Genomic DNA, 9,615 nt, shown 5'->3' on the forward strand with positions numbered 1-9,615 from the left:
AATATATCTGTAAACATATATATATATATATATATATATATATATATATATATATATATATATATATATATATATATATATTAGTTATACAACATCAAAGTAATAAATTATATAGATTTCCTTCCTGACAAATGTATTTTCCTTTTGCTCATGGATCATATATTGCTAAATTTTAAAATGTCTACTTCTCTGTTTTTTTTTTGTTATTTTGTTATGACAAATTAATGCTTAAAAAAAAAGATTTTCCTGTAGGGTCAGAGAAATTGTGACACCTTGTACACATTGTGTGAAAGGTGCACTTAATATCGGGAAGTATGTAGTTAGACTAGATAATGAGTGCCACTGTGTGGCATTTTTATAAATCAAGACGCACAGACGTCTCTCGACGATGTTAGACATTTATTTAACACGAGACACAAACGATAAACAACAACGACGACACACATAACAAAGCTGTGAACTACATACGGTACATACGGTGCACGGGTACAGAACTGAACTCCAGCACGAACATGAACAATGGCCGACAACTAACTACCGTGACACAGGGGTTTATTAAATACATACACAAACGATACGTGTAACAAGGGGCAGGTGCGCTGGATTGAAGCGACAACAAGAGGGCGTAGTTAGAAACACGAAGGCAGTCAAGTGAACCGCGTGATAAGTGGGAAGGGGAGCGCACCGTTACAATTCACAGCCGAGGCTACTGCACACATACCTTCTTCCCTTGTGTTAAGGGTGATGTAATCTCCACTTCCCTTGTGGTAAGGGTGATGTAATGTCCACTTCCTTTGTGATAATGGTGATGTAATGCCCACTTCTTTTGTGGTAATGGCGATGTAATGTCCACTTTTTTTGTGGTAAGGGTGATGTAATGTCCACTTCTTTTGTAGTAAGGGTGATGTAATGTCAACTTCCTTTGTGGTGAGGGTAATGTAATGTCCACTTCCCTTGTGGTAAGGGTGATGTAATGCCCACTTCTTTTGTGGTAATGGCGATGTAATGTCCACTTTTTTGTAGTAAAGGTGATGTAATGTCCACTTCTTTTGTGGTGAGGGTAATGTAATGTCCACTTCCCTTGTGGTAAGGGTGATGTATTGCCCACTTCTTTTGTGGTAAGGGTGATGCAATGTCCACAAATGTAACACAAATACGTCTAACATAACATACATGTCTAACATAACACACATACATGTCTAACATGTGACACACAGACATGTCTAACATAACACACATACATGATTAACAAATAACACACACACAGTCAAGAATATTTGCCTCCAGAATAAAGTAAACTACTCCGATAATGGTAACTTGTTGGATGATGATTTTATGGGGGAAGGTTACACTCAGTCTGAACCAACCAGACAACTGACTTCCCTGATCAGAGCAGACATTTGGAATATACAGTGTAAGCCATCTTTGAAAGAGGAGGGGTACACAACTACAAGAATCCAGTGCAGTCTGGTGACTTTCCTGCTCAAACCTGATTTCACCTTATCAGTTAATTAACACTTAGAAACTGTGCATAAAATACATAAATTAAGGTATGTTATGTAATTCAGTTCTCTATTTTTTTTAAAACATAATGATCCAGTATTTATTAAAATACCCTTTGAAGCTGTATTTAGAACCTGAATTTATCAAAATGACCCAATATTTTTTTTCTGTAAATAAAGACATTATATGTGTGAATTCTGTGGAGTAAAATTTGTGGTGGCTTTAGCAGTGTGACTATAATTTTGGTGTAATGTAATTTACTGCTATTACTGCTATTATTACTGCTATTACTGCAGCTGCAGTTGTTACTGCCACCTAGCTACCTTATCTCTCATAAAAAATGCAACACGATGAACCAGCTCCCTCTGGTGATGGGGCCTCAGAAATGCAACAATGACATCACTAAAAAGTGTGAGATCTTCCAGAGATCTTATGGTGTGAATACTGTAGTGGTGCTTTTCTCCATCCGATTCCTCTTCTGCTCCTTCTGCTACTTCAACTTCCTCTGGATTTGGTGTCGCCGTTGCAGACTGAGGGCCATCCGACTCGTCCTGGGCACCCTGCTGGTGTTTGCTGAGGTGTTCTGGGCAGCCTGCTGGTGTTTGCTGACATGTTCTGGACACCCTGCTGGTGTTTGCTGTTTGCCTCTTGCCATTCAATACCTCCCATATAGTGGGTCCCTTCAAAAGAGTAAATCCACCATGTTGCATGGACAGTAGTCTTTTTAAGGTGCTTCCTGTTCCAAACAGAGTGAATATGAGACACTATACATATTCCAAACAGAAGTGCTCAGTACCTGTGATGAAGGGCTCAGTGTGTGTGTGGTGTGAGGTGGGGCACACGGGCAGCCCACAGACACTGGTGTGAGGTGGGGCACAAGGGCAGCCCACAGACGCTGCTGTGTCTGGTATGTTCCCATTTCCCAAAATGGCTTGTTTATTTGCTATGGCCATATGTTCAACTCTGGAGAGACAAAGACTGTTCTCAGCCATGCACAGCTGAGTGGGGTAAAGTGACCGTGAACATGACAGTGAGCGAGTAAGGATGACGCACAGGAAAATAGCTGGTTCCATGATTTATTTGGGGGATTTCTCTTTAGTTTGATTGAATGGTTTTTTTTACACACACACACACACACAAACTGTTCCTAGGTTGTATCATAAAACTAATAAATCAAAAGAAAAAAAATGGTGTAACAGCTTGAATGCCGCAGGGCAAGGAGCAGGACATACAGACTTCCTCGATGGAGACAGACATTTATTAATACACGAAAAAGACAATGGCACATAAAATAAATGGTGAACATGAATACAAATGTGGCCAATATGAACAATGTGAACAAGACCATGAACAAAGGCAAAGACTGACAAACATGTACACTCCCACAGCGGTTTAAATACACAAAGATATTACACAATAAACCATGTACAGGTGTGTGCAAACAACAACGAACTCCCACAGCATGCAGGACTCTCAGTATATGTGGTGGAAAGGCAAAGTCCGTGCCTATAACAGGGCAGTCCTGTACTGCCTATAACAGGGCAGTCCAGTCCTGCAGGGTAGTCTGCTTGTGCTCTGTGGCAGGTCCACCAGTTCTGAAGGTATGGGCACAACATTCAGTGGCAGGACTAGAGGCGCAGCTATATCATTCAGTGGTGACAACTTCCTCAAAGGGACCCAGCCTGGACATACAACATATCGCACCCACCTGCATCATGGGTGCACACAACAATGATTAGATGCACCTGTAGACACACTGAAGGTGCAGGTACACACAACAAATATAGGCACCTGTAGACACATACAGAAGGTGCATAGACGCAGTGCCCGCTGGAAGTGTAGGTGCTGAAGGTGTGTCCTTAGCCCTACAGGACATGCAGAGGGGCACATCCGCCCTGAGACCCTGAGGCAGTCCTCCCCCAGGGCTTTGGGTGGACCAGGCCAGTAATCAAAGCCTGTATGAGGAAGGGGGAGAACACAGGCTACATCCACACTAGACAGGGACCTAGTCGGCTACACCAGACCACCCACACTGCGGTCCCCGTGGAGCCCTTTGACCTTCCATGGTCTGGGCTCGGTATCCCTAGGCCCTCCCCAAGAAATTCCAGGGGGTGTTCCTCTCCTCCTCCTCCAGTGTGACCACAAACACCAGTTGCAGTCCTCTCCCCAACATCCAGGGATCCAGGCAGCAGCTTGGGATGTCCCTGAGAGCATCCCCATGGGAAGTCCGTTTAATATAGAGGGTGTAGGTGTCTTGTGGTGGTCGGTCATTCTGTAGCGGCCTGGTTGCTGCTGGGCAAGGAGCAGGACATACAGACTCCCTCGAGGGAGACAGACATGAAAGAGACAATGGCACTCACATATAAAATAAACAGTGAACATGAATATAAACACAGCCAACATGAACAATGTGAACAAGACCATGAACAAAAGGCAATGACTGACAAACATGTACACTCCCACAGCGGTTTAAATATACAAAGTCACGCTAAACTATGTGCAAGTGTGTGCAAACATGGGCGTGGCTTTAAGCAAGACAATGAACTCCCACATCACGCAGTGGGATGTACTACATGATCAGTGGGAAGGGGAGCACATCGAGACATACTGGTAAATTATATATATATATATATATATATATATATATATATATATATATATATATATATATATATATGTGTGTGTGTGTGTGTGTGTGTGTGTGTGTGTGTGTGTGTACCAATATGTTTGATATATTGGTTTTATAATACAAGCTAGGAACAGTTTGTGTTCAGAGCATAGAGTTGGGGGATTAGTGTAACTCCCTGTAAATATTTTGATGTATTTTATTGGTTGCTCATTGCAACAGACACAGTTATGCTGTGCCTTTAAGAGATAGCTAGTTTGACTTGAATTCAGTTGAGAAGAGTGGCAAGAATTTGTAGGAAAACCATTACCCTTCTGCTAACTTTCTCTGTATTACTTTTTTGGGAATGCTGTATGATTCCTTATACTGTTCCATTTATGTAGTACGATAGTAGTCATGTGGTCAGGTAGTCATGTGATCTGGCTTGGTGTGGTCAGGGTAGAGAATAAATGAGCCCTTCAGAGTATCCACACCGGCATCTGTGTCACTCCATGCTAAATCCGTGCATTGTGGTTACCCTGAAGCACCTGTTCCTCACTCCAATATAATCTTATTGCGAAATCCATTCTTATGGACAGTGATCAAATCAAAGTTGACTGTCTCTCAAGTCAGCCAGAGGGGTTAGGATCAGAAATTAACCACCTCAGGTTACTGCAGTTGGTAAAAATCATCACTGGAGGCCCTATATGTGTGGTCTGCAATGCTCCAGTGCCCATCACAAGCACTTCTGTGGTTGTAAAATAACAGACTGAATTCAGGAAAATGGCAGACTGGCACAGATGTTGTATAGCTCCTCAGCACATCCATGGCAGGCTGGCAGCTGCTGTCCCAAGTGAAAGGCACAGAACACCTCATGAACACAAACAATGGTTGGCATGTTGAGCATAGCCTGGGATATGGCAGTAACTGGTGAAGCCTAAGAACTGTCTGACCTCCTTCACATTCCCTGGCATTATTAATTCTGTCACATCCCGCACTCGATGGGTCCAGCAGGATGCCATCAGGTCTGATGTGGAAGCCAAGCCAGATAACCAGGCAAAACTGACATTTGCTCAGTTTTAAGGACAATCCAGCACACTGGAGCAAGGACTTTGCTGAGGTTTCTCAAATGCCATTTGAAGGTTGAGGAAAGCAATAACAATGCCTTCACGATACAATTTTTGTAGTAAGAAAAGCCAGGACCAGTGAGGAGTATGTTCATAAGCCTCTGAAAAGTTGCCAGTGCATTCTTCAAACCAAAGGGAAGCACCCTGAACTGGTACAGGCTACAGTATGAGATGATGGTTGTTTGGGCTGTGAGCTTGCAAGTATGCAAGGTCCATATGCAAGGTCAACAGTGGAGAGAAAGTTTTCTCTGGCTAAGAAATCAAGTGACTCATTGACCCTCTTGAAAAGGTAGGAATCTTTGAACTAGTTCAGTCAGTGAGCCATTTCAGTCCTCTGTAGTCCACACAGAACCATAGTTCAGAACAAACTTTTTCACAGTGACAACCAGGGCAGTAGTCCAGCTCTATAATTTCCATTTTAAGTATCTTTCGTATTTTGTCCTCAATTATTTCTTTTTTAGCTGGTGATGTGCAGTAAGGTGGAAGGCTGATGGGTCTAGTATTGGTTACAGGGTTACAGCCAATGATGTATGGACAAGGTGACCATCAAACATTGTGAGAGCGTGAGTGTGTGAAAGGCGCTATATACATGTAACAACAACAACAACAACAACAACAACAACTACTACTACTACTACTACTACTACTACTACTACTACTACTACTACTAATAATAATAATAATAATAATAATAATAATAATAATAATAATAATAATAATAATAATAATAATAATAATAATAATAATAATAATAATAATACAGCAGTTGGGACTTGGAAACAAATCATGTCAGCATCCTTGCAGTGGTGTCTCAGTGGTTAAGGTACTTAACTACTAAACAGAAGGTTACCAGTTCAAGTCCCACCATTGACATGTTGTCACTTTTGGGCCCTTGAGCAAGACCCTTAACCCTCAAGCTGTGTTTGGTCAGAATTGTAAGTTGCTTTAGATAAAAGTGTCAGATAAATGCTGTAAATGTAAAAACTCTAAACGGTTTATTTCAAAAGTAACTCTAGGCAACATCTTCCACATATCCTAGATAAGGTTGATGGGAGGAGGCTGCAAAATACAAATGAGGTAATCTATCTATTTCTACTTTATTAAAAAGCAGCCATCCAAATAATTGGAAGATTGGGAGTAGGGAAGGTGCATGGCGTGTGTATGAGTGTTAGTGTGTATCTGTGTGTGGGTGTGTCCCTCGAGCTGGCTGCCTGGCGTACCATGGCACTATGCTTTTTTTCCATCAAAAAAGTATTAGAATGTTACCTTAAAATTCACCTAAAACTGTAACAGATCAAATTGAGAATTACCATGCAACCTACCGTCAGTCAAATGAGATGGTACATATTGTTTATAAGGGAAAGTTATGGTGACCACAGACAACTTTGTTAGGATAACCTACACTGAACTTAGACTCAGTGGTCAGTTTATTTCTTAGTTTGTTGTGGTAGTATGGCTAGTCTATTAGGTGATGTTCCAGATAGTTTATGTGACGAAAAGTCATGATATATTTCCAGTGCAATCCAATGTTTTCTGAACTGTGTCTGTTTTCTCTTTGATGGGCAGCTTATGTAGAGTTCTATGTATAATTGTCTATGTGGGGATTAGTGAATGAGTAAAGAAGTAAACCATTTCAGGCATAGCCAGTGTGCTAGATAAAATGGTTTTGCTAATCAGCTACAGGTGCACTTTTATCTAAAGTTGTGAAATATGGAAATATGGAAATGTTTTTTTTATCACTAGATGTCAAGCAGTGTTTAAGTCTGGCAGTTGACTTGTCAGAACAGAGTGGGCAAGGTAACCAATCAGAAATGTCATTAGTTACTTTAATTGGAGCACTCTCTGTACTATGAGTTGGATGAAATCTTGAAATCCTGTCTAGACAGCAATTTAAGAGTAGAAAACCAGAATTTGCTTGAAGATAATTTTCTCAATGATTTTCCCTATGAATGGTAGATTTGACCTGGATCAGTAATTAGTTAAAAGAGTTTTTGTGAGTTTTTAGTGAGTTACTGTGATGCTGGCGGCACAGAGGGCGCAAGAGGCGTGGTTGCTAGAAGGTGCTCTTTATTGTCCATAACTAAAGACACAAGCATATAGCAACAAAATGAAACAAAAGGTAACTGAGCTTGTCATAGCTTTCCATGTCGGTTCCCCAACAGATAATACACTAATGCGCAGCAGCGTTCCTGCTGACATGCGGGTTGAAATAGTGGAAGGGAGAAACAAGGGACAGGTGCACATGGTTAGTAGGCTGGTGATTGGGAGTGGGGTAGGTGTGTGCTGTGGTCCTCCCAGCGAGTGGGCATGGTCCTCTTGTTGGGAGGCCAGCCACCCGTGACAGTTACAAAAAAAGAGGTGTTTTCTGTCTGAAGTATGTCAGCTGATACTGAGGTAAACACTTTCTTTAAGATGATAAATAACTGTGTTGATTAAAATTTAATTGATTTAATTGATGAAGACTCATATTTTCTCCTTTTGCAGGTTTGTAACCAAAAAACAAAAACAAACAAACAAAAAAGTCTCTGTCATCAGTTTGAAAATAGTGAAACTTCTCTTGCAAAATACAATACTGACTTGATCATACATTCAGTGTCATACAAACAGTGCAGTCACACATAGCTTTATTTATTGCCTGAACTGGGTGAAAAGGAATCCTCTGACACAAACCAGACTCTACAACCATAATTTCAGCTCAGTTGATAGCATCTCTATATGCTAGACACTGTCCATTAAGATGGTCAATATTTGCCAATATGATAAGAAAATCTGGTTATTGACATGTACACACACACACACACACACACACACACACACACACACACACACACACACACACACACACACACACACACACACACACACACAAGCACACACAAACACACACATTAAAATTCACTCTAACAAAACAGGAAAAGCACACATCTGTTATTTACTAAAACTTTAGTGAACCTGTTCAGTGTGACATTGACAGAGGTTATAAAGCTATTCTAGGGGATTTCCAAGCAAATATATTAAGCACATGCTTATTAAGTTTTTGATGCTGTATATGTGTGTGTGTGTGTGTGTGTGTGTATACATACACACACCAGTCAAAAGTTCAGACAAACCTACTCTTTGTATATTCTCACAGTTTTCTACATTTTACAAAAGAGTAAAGGTATAAAAACTATGCTCTGTTAAACACATTGTTATTGTTTAAACAAATTTGCATGTTTGCATGTTCTTGGTAACCAGATTCATAATCACCTAAGTCCGGCATATATATATATATATATATATATATATATAGTACCAGTATACTGGTACTCTACACACACACACACACACACACACACACACACACACACACACACACACACACACACACACACACACACACACACACACACTTTATTAGAGACACTCAGAGTAGCACATTGCATCTCCTTAGACCTTCAGAACTGCAAAACTTTGTCATGGTGTAGACTCCTGATTTTGTTCTACAGGAATCTTGGTCCATGAGGACAGAACATCCACAGTTGCCACAAATTAGATACAGGTACTGTGGAAGTACTGTGAAATTACATCATTGAAGGCTAGGGAAGCGAGGACTATATCCATGACTATACAACCCCTGTGGACTTTGCACAGTTCTGCTGAAAGTGTCTTTCTTTCTGTCCAGCTGCCATGAAAGGATAAACTCATTCTGCCACTTTGCTTAGGCACACCCTACTGTCCAAACAACCATCTACAGGTATCCGAGGACCCAGTGTGTGCCAAGAAAATATTCCCACACCATTACTCCACCTCCACCAACCTGAACTGTTGACACCTGATGGGAAAGGCTAATCGATTCATGTTGCTGGTGCCAAATTCTGACCTTTCCATCAGAATGGTTTGACAAAAATCTGCATTCATCTGACCAGGTGATGTTTCTCCATTGCTCACTGATCCAGTTTTTATGCTCTTTTATCCACTGAAGTCTTGTTTTTTTGTTCCCCTTAGACAGCAACATCACTGAAACTGTTTTTTGGTAGCCGATCTGTGCTAAGGAACATCAGCTTGTGTGTTTGGACACACAAGTGGGAACATCAGCATTGCATTCGTCTGCTATGTGCTTGACTGTACACCGCCTATTCCTCAAAATGATTCTTGATATCCTTCTCGGACCCCTTTCATCAGTGAGTTGTTTATGTCCACAGGATCCCCTTTCGCGGGATGTTTTTCCTTGATCACACTGCTCTTGTTATACTCTTGACACCGTTGCACAAGAAAACCCCAGGAAATTGGCAGTTTTTGAAATTATGGCCCTGGCTAATCTGACACCAATGACCATAACATGGCTAGTCTAACTCCGTTCACCATGCCTTATTCAAAGTCATTGAGATCACTCAATTT

The sequence above is a fragment of the Electrophorus electricus genome, chromosome 2 (assembly GCF_041902795.1).
Source record: "Electrophorus electricus isolate QZ-2024a chromosome 2, ASM4190279v1, whole genome shotgun sequence".
NCBI lineage: Eukaryota > Metazoa > Chordata > Actinopteri > Gymnotiformes > Gymnotidae > Electrophorus > Electrophorus electricus.